Source organism: Schistocerca gregaria, chromosome X (genome assembly GCF_023897955.1).
Source record: "Schistocerca gregaria isolate iqSchGreg1 chromosome X, iqSchGreg1.2, whole genome shotgun sequence".
Taxonomy (NCBI): Eukaryota; Metazoa; Arthropoda; class Insecta; order Orthoptera; family Acrididae; genus Schistocerca; species Schistocerca gregaria.
The window spans coordinates 609,379,250-609,397,423 of NC_064931.1; the positions used below are offsets into that span (position 1 = coordinate 609,379,250).

The window sequence follows — 18,174 nt, forward strand, 5'->3', positions numbered from 1 at the left end:
GAATAGGTTCCCAGATATGTGCATGGCTCAAAGAGTTCTTAAGTAATAGGATCAAGTACATTGTCCTTTATGCCAAGTTTTCATCAGAGACAAGGCCATCATCAAGAGTGCCCCAGGGAAGTGTGATGGGACTGCCGTTATTCTCTATATACATAAATGATCTGATGAACAGGGTGAGCAGCAATCTTTGGATGTTTTCTGGTGATGGTGTGGTGTATGGGAATATGTTGTCATTCAGTGACTGCAGGAGGATACAAGATGACTTAGACAAAATTTCTAGTTGGTATGATAAATGGCAGCTAGCTCTAAATAAAGAAAAATATTTGCTGTTGCCAATGAGTAGAAATAACAATCATGTAATGTTCAATTACAGCATTAGTAATGTGTTACATGACACAATCAGGTCAATCAAATATCTATGTGTAACACTGCAAAGCAATATGAAATCAAATGAATATGTAAGGATTCTAGTGAGGAAGGTGAATGGCCAACTTTGGTTTATTGGAAGAGTTTTAGGAAAGTGTGGTTCATCTGTAGAGGAGACGACATATAGAACACTAGTTTGACCCATTCTTGAATTGTGCTTGAGCACTTGGAATACATACCAGGTTGGATTAAAGGACGATATTGAAGCAATTCATATGCAGGCTGCTATATTTGTCATCAGTAAGTTCAGTCAACACATAAGTATTACAGAGATGTTTTGGGAACTCAAATGGGTACCCCTGGAGAGAGGGTGAAATTCTTTTTGAGGAAGGCTATTGAAAAAATGAGAGAACCAGCATTTGAAGCTCATTGCAGAATGATCCTACTGCAGCCAATGTATATTTCGTATGAGGACCATAAAGATAAGACAACAGAAATTAAGCCTTGTATGGAGCTATATAGATAGTCATTTTTTCCTTTTCTCCGTTTGTGAGTGGAACAGGAAGGGAAATGGCTTGAAGTGATATAATGTACCTTCTACCATGCATCATACAATGACTTGTGTAGTATGTATGTAGATGTAGATGTGGAAGGGGCATGCAAATTTCAAAAGTTGCTATTAGCATTTTCTATTTTCAAATGTTGCTGTTGGCAGTACTGTGGAATTCACCTCCTGACTGTAAGTACTAGCCAATTATTCTATGTCCTACTTTAACAGTTGTTCAGTTAAATTTTTCCATTGATGCAATACATGAAATTAATGATAAAACAGATTGCTTGCCTCTTTGCTAACAGAGTATAAATAAGAACTTTATTTAATAGTTATACATTTAGCAGTTTCACTGAATAATGTGAATGTAGCAAAGAAAAAGAGCTGATACTGAATGTTCAACTTTCAAGATCATGGGATGCATTTGTGGGAGACAAGGAGAACAAATATGAAGTTTATGAAAACAGGAGATGACGAGTGCTCAAGTGGGCAGCATATCTATCAGGAGAGCTGACTGATAAATACATCCAAGATCAAGGAACAGTACAGCCATTTTTGATATAAATGAGTTTATCAGTTTTGAGATGCGTCATGCCACAAGCCACACAATGGTACAATAGACTAAACAAATGGTAAGTCCCTCCTCTATTCCTTTGCTTTGGGATGTCTACTCTTGTGCAGTACAAGTTACATACAAGTTAAATAACATTCGGCTTTATTACATACACTCCTGGAAATGGAAAAAAGAACACATTGACACCGGTGTGTCAGACCCACCATACTGCGAGAGGGCTGTACAAGCAATGATCACACGCACGGCACAGCGGACACACCAGGAACTGCGGTGTTGGCCGTCGAATGGCGCTAGCTGAGCAGCCTTTGTGCACCGACGCCGTCAGTGTCAGCCAGTTTGCCGTGGCATACGGAGCTCCATCGCAGTCTTCAACACTGGTAGCATGCCGCGACAGCGTGGACGTGAACCGTATGTGCCATTGACAGACTTTGAGCGAGGGCGTATAGTGGGCATGCGGGAGGCCGGGTGGACGTACCGCCAAATTGCTCAACACTTGGGGCATGAGGTCTCCACAGTACATCGATGTTGTCGCCAGTGGTTGGCGGAAGGTGCACGTGCCCGTCGACCTGGGACCGGACCGCAGCGACGCACGGATGCACGCCAAGACCGTAGGATCCTACGCAGTGCCGTAGGGGACTGCACCGCCACTTCCCAGCAAATTAGGGACACTGTTGCTCCTGGGGTATCGGCGAGGACCATTCGCAACCGTCTCCATGAAGCTGGGCTATGGCCCCGCACACCGTACCTGTGTGACTTTGACCTAACGGATACATTTAGAAAGCCGCTGTTCCAGATGTGGGCACCTTTGATCCAGTTCCAAACAATCTCTCTGAATTATGGTTGGTAGTTGTGGTTTTGGATCAGGATTGCATTCCTATTCTTTTAGTACCTAATGGAGCACATTCCACAACATGTCATCATCACTATCAGATCAGTAGGAGTGCTATATACTAGTAAACAAGTGTCTGAAATTCAATTTTTCATGAGTGTATGTTTATGCTACAGTGACTGAACTGGAAAATGAGGACTCACAAAGAGAGTCTGGGTGGCTTTTAATCACATTCTCTTTTCCATTAATTCAAGATCTAGATAACTTCACCACTTTAAGGCTAGGTTATGTTAGTAAAAAAAAAATTGGATTAGCGTTAAAATAAATAGTTAAAACTATTCTTTTGCATGCTACTTAGAGCTCCTCTTCAGAAATTTCTAGGTTGAGATTCTTTCTTTTAAATTAATACATTACTATTAAACACTATTCTTTTCAGTGTTAATTATCAACTACATGTATTTGTGCTTCTGCAGATAAGTTAGTGAAAACTGATCATAAATGGCTACCGGAAACGTGGGCACATCTGAATGAAAGAATGTGATAATCATTGCTTGGTAGACTTGCTGTACCATTTCTAGTCTTAACAGATAATTTAATGTAAGAAAGAAAATTACTGATTGCCCAACACAAAGTGGACTGGAACCTTCTTATCCTTTTTATACAGATAGATGGAAAGCTGGAGTACTGGGAGAAAGTTAGGTTGAGGTATACAGCCATATACCAAATGGAGGCAGTTAACTAGGGAGATAACTCTGATGCAACATTGCCACAACATATAGTGAATAATAATACCACAAAGAAAAACATGAGCAAAACTGGCATGCTTGTCTGAGACACAGGCTGCTTAGGCCACATACATCTGTAATACTTGCAACCATCAATAAACAACTCAGTGTTGCTAGATTTCTCCCACATAGATTTAGGGAAGTGCTAGAATTTCATTTACAATAGTTACAATTTGATTCATATGTGCACATCAACAGGGGAATGATAGTCACTGGAAACAGAAAACTATCTCGATTAAGAACAACATGTGATATCAATATGAAACTGTGCAGTGAGTTGACAAGAGACTGTGCTCTATATTGTGTTACCACATTTCAGGGGCTACAGAATGCCTATGTGATACTGAAAATGAAAGTGTCATCAGTTATTTCTGAGCAGTTGTCAGATAATGAGCCACCATTAAAATTTATAGTTCTCTTTTGTTCTTCATCTTATTTTGTATTTTGGTATTTCACCAGAACTGAGTCTGTTGTGTAAGACAACAAAAATTTGGAGTGTGCCTGATACATAAAGTGACCAGAAATGTTTGCACACCAAAGTAAACTTGAAATATGTAACCATGATGCTGAATAGAAATTAACTTAAGCAACAAGGATAAACTAACCAATGTAAACCAAGAAATGGCATTAAAATCTGACATAGTATGTTGGTTGAGAAATGTAAGAAAATTGAATGTGATATGGTAGAGAAAGTAGTAGTATGTGAACATGAAGAAATTTAATGAAAGAATAATTTATTGTTTTTCACATGTTTCTTTTACTTAAAGAAATTAGGGTTAGCTATGAAAAATATTGAGTACAGTGTATGAACCAATTACAAAGCACAATTCCTTTTTAGCTAATGTTAATCTTAGTCTCTGTAACTGAAAGGAAAATGTGAAAACACTAGAAATTGTTCTCTCATCTAATTTCTTCATTTTCTCATACTGCTGTTTTATCTACTAAACCATATTTATTTTCATTACACAGGTTAGAAGAACAATCCAAGAGATCTGAACATCTACCACCAGTTTATGTAGGTTATCTTACCTTTGTTGTTTAATAAAATTAAAATTAGACTGCAGACATCTGATTTATTAAGGTATGTATTGGCTTGTCAAGTTTACTTTGGTGTCTGAATGTGGTATTTGCTGTAACTACCAATTTTGTGTGTACACCACTTCATAGTTCACATGTGAAGTTTGTGCTTGATTTGGTTAGTAGAGGCCACCCGGCCCGCTAGTATGACAACATTCATTTGCACAGCCTGTCAGCTGTGCCTCCTGTTGGAACTAATCAAACATAAGTTGGAGTGTGAGGCTCTGCCAGCCACTTGTATTCTGCTAATTGGATTGTGGCTTGTCTTCCTTGTGTGTGTCTTATTCAAGCAATAAATTACAGTGTTTTGGGGTTAGAATGCTTTTGGATGACAAGTACAGTATTAGTCTTCACAAGTTCCATAACAGTCATTTGTCCCTTGATTTAATTTCCATGGTTCCAGTGCTTAAATCTCTTCTTGAGCAACAGTAGGTGCTGACAGTTGCTATTTCCAGTTTAACAACTACACTGGCACAACCTGCAGCCCCACCAGCAACATATCCACTGCTATTCCCTGTGTACAACAATGAAGAATGTCAGTGGCAACATTTCCAGGCATTTGGTGTAACAGGTGTGAACTACTGCAAGGCCCTTTCTTGTCATGGATTTCACCTAGTGGGTATCAGTTGCTGTCTCAGCTTGCCCCCTCACAAGAACTTCCAAGTCCTTCTTTTCATCAGATGTGTGAGTTACTTTCTACCTATCACTGTAAACATACTCATGTTATTGCTGCTTGCATGGAGTTTTACTGCTACGAAAAGCAGCCAAAACAGTCATACAGGGAACAGGCAGCAGAAGTACGTGGACCTAGCCATCATTGTAATTGTGTAACAAATGTTTATAAGGAGTCCGATGCTAATCAAATGATCCATGATGAAATCATATGTTTTGCTCCTGATAGGTAATTTCAAGAGTGACCTCTATAGTGTGAAAATCCCATGCTTACAGAAGTACTGATCATAGCTCAATCATTTGAAGTTTCACAGGCTGCAGGTAGTCAGATAGAAACCTGGACTGAAGTTTTAGAAATCAGTTCTTCTCACCCCTCCCAGCTTTCAGTCAGTTCACAAGAGAATGTAGACACTATTGCAACAGTCCAGCAGATATCTCAGAGTTGTATAGGAAACTGGCATTCATGACAACAGCAGCCCATTTCACAACAGTGATAACCTCAGGCTTGGCTGCCTTCACACCCATACTGTTTCATTCAGTACAAACAGACCGTGTGTTCAAGCACTGGGAAAAGTATAATAGGTGCCATAAGAAAGAACTCATAGCTTCTGTATGGCTTCTTTGAAAGATCATGATCAATGTCCTTCTCAATCCTTGGCAAAATCCAAGCTTGTGCTCCATCTCTAATGGCCTCACTGTCAACAAGACATTAAATCCAATTTTCCTTCCTTCCTTCCTTCTTCTTCCAATGTTAGGAGCAATATGGAACCCTCAGGGATATGGCTGCCAAGGAGAGGAAGAAACCATTGTGCACTCCATGTGCTTATCAGGTGGAGTCATTCCAGACTGGAATGGGTCTTTCCTGATGCCATGAAGAGCACACTAAGTGAGGATAAACTGAATACGGATGTGAGCCGTGTGTCAACAGTGATGGTGTCTCAAAGCAAGTTATACACATGCTGCAGAAATGTTGACGAATTCTTAGACTTATGTGGATTTTTTCTCTCCCCCTCTGACTTCAGTGTCATGGAGGCTGGCGAGTTATAGCAAACAACAGATTCTCATTCATTGACAGTTTTCTGCACATGTGACTTACAAGACTGTGGTTTGTTCATTAACATTCCTAGTTGTGGAAAATGCTTACACTGAAAATCTGTTTGGTTTGGACTCTTTTAAATTGTTTGGATTCCCCATGGATGGTGAAGTGCATTTGGTTTCTGATCAAGTTCCATATCAACTGTTAGATGATCTCTGTGCTGAATTTTCCTCTCTATTTTCTCCAGGACTGGGTTTTGCAACAGAATTTCAGGCTCATATTGTGCTGAAACAGTCAGCCCACCCCTGTTGTGTTCAGGCCTGCTCAGCACTGGAAACTTTAAAGGATCAAGTGAAAGCAGAATTAGATCATCTTCTACACCTTTATGTTACTTGACCTATTTGTTTTAATGAATGGCCATCACCACTGGTAAATTATGCCTCAGTGGTGATTTTTTAAAAAAAATCTGTTAATGGATAGTCAATCACTGATATCTATCTTTTGCTGTGCCCTGATGAGCTGTTAGCAAAATTACTGGGGGGGGGGGGGGGGCATTATTTTCAAAGACTGGCTTGTAAGAGGCATATTTACAGCTACTGCTTGATGAGGAATCCAAATGTCTTCTAGTTATCAATACCCTATTTAGGTTCAGTCAACACCCGTGTTTGCCTTTTGGTGTGACAAGCACACAGAGCTATTTTTGACCCTTTTTAGAGCAACTTATTGCATCAGTTTCAGGCTGTATCAGGTGTTTAGATGACATAATAGTGTCTGGCACCTTTAGAGAGGAACATTTTCATAACCTTCATGCTCTATTTTCTGTATTACAGTCTGTGGGATTAAAGTACAATTTGGACATGACACAGTCCTTTCAACCATCCATTAGGTATTTGGGTTCTGAAATGTCATATGCTGGCATTAAACCACTGCGCCAACATATTGATGCTATGGCAACATTTTGCTGCACCCCATATCCATCAAGGAATTTCAGGCATTTTAGGCAAAATTGCATACCACCACAAATTTGTATCAGATGGTGCTACTGTGGCATAACCACTCCATGCATTATTACTGCGTGACCTCCAGCTCCCACACTGTTGCAACTGCCTTCACTGCAACCTCCTTCCTTGGGGCTGGACTCAGACATGGAAATGGATGCTGCACTAGCATTGCCTGCCCTACCATACAGCCTCTCACAATGGGACGGGTGTTGCACCTGTCTGCACTTGTGCTGTTTCCAACCCTATGCACTTGTGGCAGTGCATAGCTTGATTCAACAGCCTACATCAACCACAGAAGAAATGGGCATGTACACAGTGCTCCAGTTCTTCACAAAAGAAGAACAATGTTGTAACTACCAATTTTATGTGTGCGCCACTTCATAGTTTGAGCATGAAGTTTGTTCCTGATTTAGCCACAAGAGGCAACCTGGTCTGCTTATATGACGGCAAATGAAATACAGGCCACAGTGCAAGGCTCTGATGGCAGTTTGCATATTGCTAATTGGATTTTACCTTGTCTTCCATGTATGTGTACTGTTTCAGCATCAGATTACAATGTTCTTGGGTTAGAGCAGTAGCATTGCACAATCAATACCACACAGGGGGCCATCATCTTTGAAGACTCCAAAGTTGGCAGCGCAAGTGCAGTGGCCATCCACAGGTGGTTGCTACTGCGATGGGCACCATCAAGCAGTGAGCAGTGCTAGGTTCCCATCCCCTGTGGGCAATGCCACCAGAGTGTGAGACTCAGCCACATATAGAGATGCCATCTGCAGGGGCAGTTCAGTTACTCTCTAGTTACTTGCCAGTTACTCCCAAGTTCCTCCCTAGTTGCTCTTTGGGGCCCAACCAGTCTAGTCCATCACAATTGTGCATGTCAGCACCACCATTACCCAAAGGACTTTGTACTGCACCACCGGCAGATTGTCAATGTATAAACCAAGTATTCCCAATATAGCTACACTCCTGGAAATTGAAATAAGAACACCGTGAATTCATTGTCCCAGGAAGGGGAAACTTTATTGACACATTCCTGGGGTCAGATACATCACATGATCACACTGACAGAACCACAGGCACATAGACACAGGCAACAGACCATGCACAATGTCGGCACTAGTACAGTGTATATCCACCTTTCGCAGCAATGCAGGCTGCTATTCTCCCATGGAGACGATTGTAGAGATGCTGGATGTAGTCCTGTGGAACGGCTTGCCATGCCATTTCCACCTGGCTCCTCAGTTGGACCAGCGTTCGTGCTGGACGTGCAGACCGCATGAGACGACGCTTCATCCAGTCCCAAACATGCTCAATGGGGGACAGATCCGGAGATCTTGCTGGCCAGGGTAGTTGACTTACACCTTCTAGAGCACGTTGGGTGGCACGGGATACATGCGGACGTGCATTGTCCTGTTGGAACAGCAAGTTCCCTTGCCGGTCTAGGAATGGTAGAACGATGGGTTTGATGACGGTTTGGATGTACCGTGCACTATTCAGTGTCCCCTCGACGATCACCAGAGGTGTACGGCCAGTGTAGGAGATCGCTCCCCACACCATGATGCCGGGTGTTGTCCCTGTGTGCCTCGGTCGTATGCAGTCCTGATTGTGGCGCTCTCCTGCACGGCGCCAAACACGCATACGACCACCATTGGCACCAAGGTAGAAGCGACTCTCATCGCTGAAGACGACACGTCTCCATTCGTCCCTCCATTCACGCCTGTCGCGACACCACTGGAGGCGGGCTGCACGATGTTGGGGCGTGAGCGGAAGACGGCCTAACGGTGTGCGGGGCCGTAGCCCAGCTTCATGGAGACGGTTGCGAATGGTCCTCGCCGATACCCCAGGAGCAACAGTGTCCCTAATTTGCTGGGAAATGGCGGTTGCGGTCCCCTACGGCACTGCGTAGGATCCTACGGTCTTGGCGTGCATCCGTGCGTTGCTGCGGTCCGGTCCCAGGTTGACGGGCACGTGCACCTTCCGCCGACCAATGGCAACAACATCGATGTACTGTGGAGACCTCATGCCCCAGGTGTTGAGCAATTCAGCGGTACGTCCACCCGGCCTCCCGCATGCCCACTATACACCATCGCTCAAAGTCCGTCAACTGCACATACGGTTCACGTCCACACTGTCGCGGCATGTTACCAGTGTTGAAAACTGCGATGGAGCTCCGTATGCCACGGCAAACTGGCTGACACTGATGGCGGCAGTGCACAATGGCTGCGCAGCTAGCGCCATTCGACGGCCAACACCGCGGTTCCTGGTGTGTCCGCTGTGCCGTGCGTGTGATCATTGCTTGTACAGCCCTCTCGCAGTGTCCGGAGCAAGTATGGTGGGTCTGACACACCGGTGTCAATGTGTTCTTTTTCCCATTTCCAGGAGTGTGTTGTACAGTGATGTGTGTTTATTCCATGTTAGATTTATGCTTCACGTCCCATGCACCTTCCTGAACAAAACTATATTTTGTATGTGTGTCTACACTCAGGTACATATCGCTTGGCACTGGTGATACACACTCTAATACTGAATATGTGTAGCCACTTTATGTATAAGCACATTCCAAATTTTACATGTGATGTACCGAAAATCTAATGTGTAATACCAGAAAGAATAGTTAAGATGAACAATGAAAGAGAAGTGAAAAACTCTGGTGAAGGTGCAATATTTGATAAGTACAAAAGATTATGTTAAAATCTTTGATCTCATGTCAGAACCTGGCATTGCCAAAATCTCTAACTGGTGAATGACAGAGGTTTTGTACAACAGCCAGATCATGTCCTAGTTTCTGTTGCTTTATATATTCTCAATGCAGAAATCATACTGTTTACTTTTGATAGGCTCAATCACATACTGCAACAGCATGCAAAACATAATCTCACACATAACAGAAATTATCTTATCAATGGAAAAATTATACCAAATGGTGGTTCATACAATTTTTTACTTAGAAGTGGAAAGGCTGCATTAATAAATGCTTACTTTGTCTTCTTGTAGCTGAATTTCGTGCATCAGACTGAGAGAAGTGTCACAGCATCAAAACACTGCAGTGCAAGTGCACTGAATGTTCTTCTCCCATAGGCTTTCTTAGATAGCAGTGCAGTAAAGCAGCATTCTAGTTCGCATATCAACAGTAGTGTTATGATACTTTTCTTACTTACAGTGCTTTAAAAAAGTAGAAAAAAGAGTATTTACTTCAATACACAGAAGTAAAATTACAGTTCTATCAAGCTTTCTGAATTCTCTATTGAGTACATTACAGAAAGCTCTGTGTGATGTTTTCCTTTATCATAGACTGAAAGTAACTCAAGATGTTTGATTAAAATGTTTTATGGGAATATGGCATTAAAATTATCAAAAATGGATCCCTTCAACAATGAAGAAAGGCAAAGATTCTCTGTGAAATGGAAGCAAAGGTTAATTAGAGCTGCCTTGGCTGCAACTACTGTTCATTGCATTTTTAATGTGTTTTCTGTTGTATGACATATGAGTCCACAGCTTGTGAAGTGAAGTTAGATATGCATCTCTGATCTTCAGATACATCACTGTCAGGGCTCTGTAACTGATAATAGAGCACATCCAAATGAGGTATAATTAAATGAAAAAAATTAGCCAGAAGCAAAACTGAAGATGTGGAAGACACATTTACAAGTCAGATGATTCATTTATGATATCAGTGACTGAAGCACCTGATTCTATCAAATGATTATGACATTTCTTTTGTGATTCTTGCTTTTTATGCACAATATTGACAGTCTGTGATTTGAATTTCTGTGTTGTTGATCCACCACTAGCAGTCTGCCTAGCAACATATGAATCCAAAAACAATGTTAAATGTAGGCCTAGTAAGTGAGGAAAAAGTTCTGAACACCAGTGTTTGATGAAGAATGTTAGATGTTTTGGATTTTGTCTAGCAACCCTTACCATGGCCAGATTCAGTTGATGAGCAAAATAGTGGATAAAGTTTGCATTTTGGTGCAGTTCTCTCATTTGAGTTAGCATTCATTTGATGACACACAATCAGAGGATGATGCTTAAGATACAAATTACTAGAATTTTAAAAATACAAAACAGTTACACATACACACAGATACAACCATTTATAATGCTGGGAACACAAGCTTGCAAAGTGTTTCTGAATTATTTCAGGAACACCACAAAAGATGGCTTTGACATAAAGCATTTTACATAACAGGGAATTTAAAATAATTGATAACTACAAGCTTATATGAGGAATGAATATGTATACCAAGTGTTCAGTATATCTGAATGGCTTCCACTCAAATTGTTTCGTGTCATTGGATCTTCATTGATTTCATCCCCATCAGTCCACAGATTTCATACCATTATATTTTATTCATTCACACAACCACATGTATTGAAACTGAAGTAGCTCAAGCTAATAGTATTACTAATATGTTTCTTCATGTGTGTTCTGTCCTGTACTGCACTGTGTAATCTGTATTATGTAAATATGATTATTGTATGTGTTTTGTGTGATTCATTTATATTAATATATTTTGTCATGCAGATACGATGAATGTGTATATATATGGGAAATGATACACTGATTGCATGACAATGATTAAAGATGAATAAATTAAAAATAATGAAAAAAAGTTCAGTTTACTTTTATGTATTGAATCTGACCAGTCTCGGATATTATGCTTTGGGCAATACTGTTGGTATCATAACCATTAGACTTAAAGATCTCCAAAACCCATCAACAAAATATCCCCTGTATATTAACAACAAACCAACCATGACAATGATAGTTCAGTCATAACTGGTGACACAACAAGCTGAAGATGAAGATACAGTGAAATTGTATGATGACACTGAATGGATTATCCAGTACATAAAGGGAGTTGAAAATCAAATAGTCATGGGGGACTGGAATGTAGTTTTAGGGAAGGAGTAGAAAACGGGGCTATGGGAGAATGTGGGCTTGGTACTAGGAATGAGAGAAGAAAAAGATTAATTGAGCCATGCAATAAATTTCAGCTAGTAAAAGTGAATACTCTGTCCAAGAATACTCTGTCCAAGGAGAAAGCATACCTAGAAAAGGCCAGGAGATATGGACAAATTTCACTTAGGTTACATCATGGTCAGGCAAAGATCCCGAAATCAGATACTGGATTGTAAGGCAAACCCAGAAGCAGATACAGACTTAGATCATGATTTAGGGGTGATGAAGAGAAGGCTGAAGCTTAAGAGACTAGTCAGGAAGAATCAACACTCAAGGAAGTGGGATACAGAAGTACTAAGGAATGAAGAGATACACATGAAGTTTTTTGAGGCTATAGATACTGTGATAAGAAATAGCTCAGTAGGCAGTTCAGTTGAAGAGGAATAGGCATTTCTAAAAAGTCAGTCACAGAAGTTGGAAAGAAAACCATATTTACAAGGAAGGTAACTGTGAAGAAACCATTAGAAGAAATACTTCAGTTGATCAATGAAAGAAGGAAGTACAAAAATGTTCAAAGAAATTCAGGAACATAGAAATACAAGTCACTTAGGTATGAAATAAATAGGAAAGGCAGGGAAGCTAAAGTGAAAAGGATGTATGAAAAATGTGAAGAAATAAAAAAAGAAATGTTTGTTGGAAGGACTGACTTAGCATATTGGAAAATCAAAACAATCTTCACTGAACCTAAAAGCAAGATGGTAACATTAAGTGTGCAATGGGAATTCCACTCTTGAATGCAGAGGAGAGAGCAGATAGGTGGAAAGAGTACATTGAAGGCCCCTATGATGATGAGGACTTGTCTGATGATATGATAGAAGAGGAAACAGGAGTAATATGGAAGATATAAGGGATCATGTATTAGAATCAGAATTTAAAACAGCTCGTGAAGACTTAAATTCAAATAAGGCAGAAGGGATAGATGACAATCCATCAGAATTTCTAAAATAGTTGGGGGAAGTGAAAAAAAAAAAAACACTATTCACATTTATATGTAGAATGTATGAGTTTGGTGATGAACCATCTGACTTTTGGAGAAACATCATCCACACAATTTCAAAGATTGGTGGGTATCCCATGATCAGGTTATCAGCTCATGCATCCAAGTTTCTGACAAGAATAATATACAGAAGAATGGAAAAGAAAAGTGTGCATGTGTTAGAAGACAATCAGTTTGGCTTTAGGAAAGGTAAAGGCATCAGAGATGCAATTCTGATGTTGCAGTTGATAATGGAAGCAAGACTAAAGAAAAATAAAGACATGTCTATGGCATTTGTCAACCTGGAAAAATCATTTGACAATGTAAAAGGTGCAAAATGTTTGAAGTTCTGAGAAAAATAGGTGTAAGCTGTAGGGAAACACAAATAATATACAGCATGTACCAGAATCATGAGGGAATAATGAGAATGGAAGACCAAATATAATGTTCTTGGATTAAAAAAGGTGTAAGACACTAATGTAGTCTCTTTTTCCCAACTGTTCCATAAACTGAAGAAGTAATAGTGGAAATAAAAGAAAGCTTCAAGAGTGGAACTAAAATTCAAGGTGAAAGGATATCAATGATATGATTTGTTGATAACATTGCTGTCATCAGTGAAAGAGAAGAAGAATTACAGGATCTGCTGAATGGAATGAACAGTCTAATGAGTACAAAATATGGACTGATAGTAAATCAAAAAAGGTGGTAGTACTGAGGAGTAGCAATAATGATAACAGTGAGAAACTAAACATCATGATTGGTGATCACAGAGTAGATGTAGGTAAGTAATTCTTCCACCTGGAAAGCAAATTAACTGATGATGGATGGAGCAAGGAGGACATAAAAAGCAGATTATCTCTGGCAAAAAGGGCATTCCTGGCTAAGAGAAGTCTGTTGGTATCAAACATGGACCTTAATTTGAGGAAGAAATATCTGAAAATGTACACTCCTGGAAATGGAAAAAAGAACACATTGACACCGGTGTGTCAGACCCACCATACTTGCTCCAGACACTGCGAGAGGGCTGTACAAGCAATGATCACACGCACGGCACAGCGGACACACCAGGAACCGCGGTGTTGGCCGTCGAATGGCGCTAGCTGCGCAGCATTTGTGCACCGCCGCCGTGAGTGTCAGCCAGTTTGCCGTGGCATACGGAGCTCCATCGCAGTCTTTAACACTGGTAGCATGCCACGACAGCGTGGACGTGAACCCTATGTGCAGTTGACGGACTTTGAGCGAGGGCGTATAGTGGGCATGCGGGAGGCCGGGTGGACGTACCGCCGAATTGCTCAACACGTGGGGCGTGAGGTCTCCACAGTACATCGATGTTGTCACCAGTGGTCGGCGGAAGGTGCACGTGCCCGTCGACCTGGGACCGGACTGCAGCAACGCACGGATGCATGCCAAGACCGTAGGATCCTACGCAGTGCCGTAGGGGACCGCACCGCCACTTCCCACCAAATTAGGGACACTGTTGCTCCTGGGGTATCGGCAAGGACCATTTGCAACCGTCTCCATGAAGCTGGGCTACGGTCCCGCACACCGTTAGGCCGTCTTCCGCTCATGCCCCAACATCGTGAAGCCCGCCTCCAGTGGTGTGGCGACAGGCGTGAATGGAGGGACGAATGGAGACGTGTCGTCTTCAGCGATGAGAGTCGCTTCTGCCTTGGTGCCAATGATGGTCGTATGCGTGTTTGGCGCCGTGCAGGTGAGCGCCACAATCAGGACTGCATATGACCGAGGCACACAGGGCCAACACCTGGCATATCACGGTGTGGGGAGCGATCTCCTACACTGGCCGTACACCTCTGGTGATCGTCGAGGGGACACTGAATAGTACACGGTACATCCAAACCGTCATCGAACCCATCGTTCTACCATTCCTAGACTGGCAAGGGAACTTGCTGTTCCAACAGGACAATGCACGTCCGCATGTATCCCGTGCCACCCAATGTGCTCTAGAAGGTGTAAGTCAACTACCCTGGCCAGCAAGATCTCCGGATCTGTCCCCCATTGAGCATGTTTGGGACTGGATGAAGCATCGTCTCACGCGGTCTGCACTTCCAGCACGAACGCTGGTCCAACTGAGGCGCCAGGTGGAAATGGCATGGCAAGCCGTTCCACAGGACTACATCCAGCATCTCTACGATCATCTCCATGGGAGAATAGCAGCCTGCATTGCTGCGAAAGGTGGATATACACTGTACTAGTGTCGACATTTTGCGTGCTCTGTTGCCTGTGTCTATGTGCCTGTGGTTCTGTCAGTGTGATCATGTGATGTATCTGACCCCAGGAATGTGTCAATAAAGTTTCCCCTTCCTGGGACAATGAATTCACGGTGTTCTTATTTCAATTTCCAGGAGTGTATATCTGGAGCACAATATTGTATGGTAGTGAAACATGGACTGTAGGTAAACAAGAAAAGAAGATACTTGAAGCATTTGATAAGAGGTGCTACAGAAGAATGTTGAAAATTAGGTGGAATGATAAGGTAAGGAATGAGGTTCTCCACTGAATCAGTAAGGAAAGCAACGCATGGAAAACACTGACAAGATGAAGGGATGGGATGGTAGGACGTAAGTTAAAACATGAGGGAAGAATAGCTTCCATGGTACTAGAGGGAGCTGCAGAGGGTAAAAACTGTAGAGGAAGACAGAGATTGGCATACATCCAGCAAATAATTGAGGATTTAGGTTGCAAGTGCTACTCCAACAAAATGAAAAGGTTCACACAGGAGAGGATTTTGTAGTGGGCCACATCAAACCAGTCAGAAAACTAATGAGCCCCCCCCCCCCCCCCCCACCCAGAAAAAAATTGAAAATGCTTCATCTTAGTGCAATAACAAGGTACAATACACATACCAACTCCTCAGAAGAGAAACAAGATTGCTCACATTTATACGGAAGTTTTTCATGTCATGTTAGTGCATGGTTCTTTTATTATGTTATAATAAATTTCACAAAAATACATCAACTTAGTGGCAGTGGATGAGCAGGTTATTACTGATGTGTTCTTTACACTTCACTACAGGGCTCTGGCATAGACTCACGGAAAAGACATGAAGAAATGTTCCGAGCACTGGAAGGCACAGACTGAAATGCATGTGGATTCAAACAGGAACCATTTGGAACTGCCACTGAGCAGAGCAGTTTTCATGAGACTTGTTGCAGAGTAAGAATTCAAGGTCTTGTATTAAATAAAAGTTCCTGTGTAATACAAGTAATCTCATTTCTTTAGTGTGGAAATAATATATAGGATTTTGGGTATTTGGAGAGCAGTAGTTGCAGCGACATGCAACCAAATACTTGAACATACTCTGTATATAATTCCACTCAGGACAACATATCTGGCACAGCCATGGTGGTTTTCTCCACAATATTTTCAGCTGGGTAATGTGTCTTGGGCAAGCCAGAATACCGCTTGGCAAAAATTACTCTTTATGTTAAACAGTGAGCTCCCACTGAGCCTGGTGGTAGAGTGATAAGACACTTTACCTGCATATTGGAGGACAGTGATTGAATCCAGATTTAGATTTTCTGTGATTGGCCAGAATAGCTTAAGGCAAATTCTGTGATGATTATACTTCATCTCTATTAATCTCACATCGAAGGGACATTAAACTCTAAACTTCCATCCTTTGTTTCAATGACTCTTTAATTAAGAATACACTTGAGATAAGACACCACACTGACAAGCCATGTGTGCTTTTGAATGTGAGGAATGCATCTGGCAAGTCACAAAATAACCACATTACACAGCCTCTAACTATGGTAAGTGTTGTGTTCAACTCGAATACTGTGTGTCAAATGCACACAGCACACAGTCATAGCCACTGATGCCAAGACCTCTGGCCACATGGACTGTTGGAATCACATGAAGCACCTTGTAATGGTGTACCACTTATGTTACTTTTTCACTGTCATTGTTCCACATTTCTCTCTGTAAGCTTACCAGACAACATATTAAAGCTGCACTTTACAAGAGCACACTGGTTGCTTTGGAAAGCTACAGATGGTTTAGAACTGGTGGCAGACAATCATGTGACCCTCCACTAGTGTTGTAAGTATTTCAGTGAAGTGTCTTATGTACCTTTGCATTGTATAAAATCAATGCAGTACGATGGTTTAAACATTTGGAAACAGATGGAAATGCACATCACCTGTCTTCAACCACAACAAAAGAAAAGTGATGATGATGCAGTTCTTAATTAAGGATTTTCTTTACTCTACACTAAGTACCATTTGGAAGTGCTACAGTACTGTACTAAATACATTATATGATATATTATTGCAATTACTGTTTTGCTAACTTACATTCTTCACAGTTGAGCAGCATTTCTTTTACTTTGCTGGTGTGCATTTTTCTAATATTTTCAGTGTTTGTACCAAAGTCAAATTTGAGTGTGACATTGAAGTTACCTGGTTACTTATAACAGGTGTATGTGAAAGCAACTGAATTTTTGGACAATTCTACCAGCAATCTAATTCTGCTGTGACAGTTGTAGAGTCATTCAAAGGAAGTCTACTGTCAGTAGCACGGTAATACCCAGATCATGCAATACTAGTTGGAGTTGACTTTAACCTACCAAGTATAGACTGGGACGTCTGTGGATTCATTGTGAGGGTGGGGGAGGGGGTGGGGGTGGGGGGGTACAGACAGACCATCATGCAAAGTACTTTTGAACACATTTTCTGAAAATTGTCTTGAGCTGCCAGCTCAGCAGGCCAAACACAATGGAAATACCTTAGACCTACAAATAGGTCTGACCTTTTCGACAGTGTTGGTACAGAAATGGAGATTAACAATCATGATGTCACTATAACAACTATGGTTACGAAAGTTAATACATCAGTCAAGAAGACTAGGAGCGTGATTCTGCTAGAAAAGAGTAGAGAAGCAGTTGTTAGCATGTTGCTCAGAGAGTGAATTGCTGTCACTTAGTTCCAGTAAGGTGGACATAAAGGAATTATGGGCAAAGTTAAAGCAGACTGTAAACTGCGGTCTGGAGAGTTATGTGCCTAGTACATGAATAAAGGATAGAAAAGACTCACCAAGGTTTAATAACAAAATTCGGAAGATGATGAGGAAGTAGAGGATGTTACAGTTTCAGTTCGAAAGAGAACACACAAATGATGACAATCAAAGGTTAGTAGAGAGTCATCAATTTGTGAAAAGATCTATGCATGAAGCATACAACAACAACTACTAACTTCATACCTTAAGAAAAGATCTGGCAGAGAACCTGAGGAAATTCTGGTCCTATGTAAAATTACTAAGTGAGTGTGAGGCTTTCAGTCAGTGCCTTGTTGACCAGCCTGGTGTGGCAGCTGAAGATGGCA

General features: G+C 41.4%; 1 protein-coding gene across 1 annotated transcript in view; it reads right to left on the bottom strand.

Annotated features, from left to right (window-relative positions):
* LOC126298239 (glutamate receptor ionotropic, NMDA 3A-like) overlaps positions 1-18,174 on the bottom strand; it is an 821,644-nt gene that overhangs the window by 44,356 nt on the left and 759,114 nt on the right. The window lies entirely within an intron of this gene.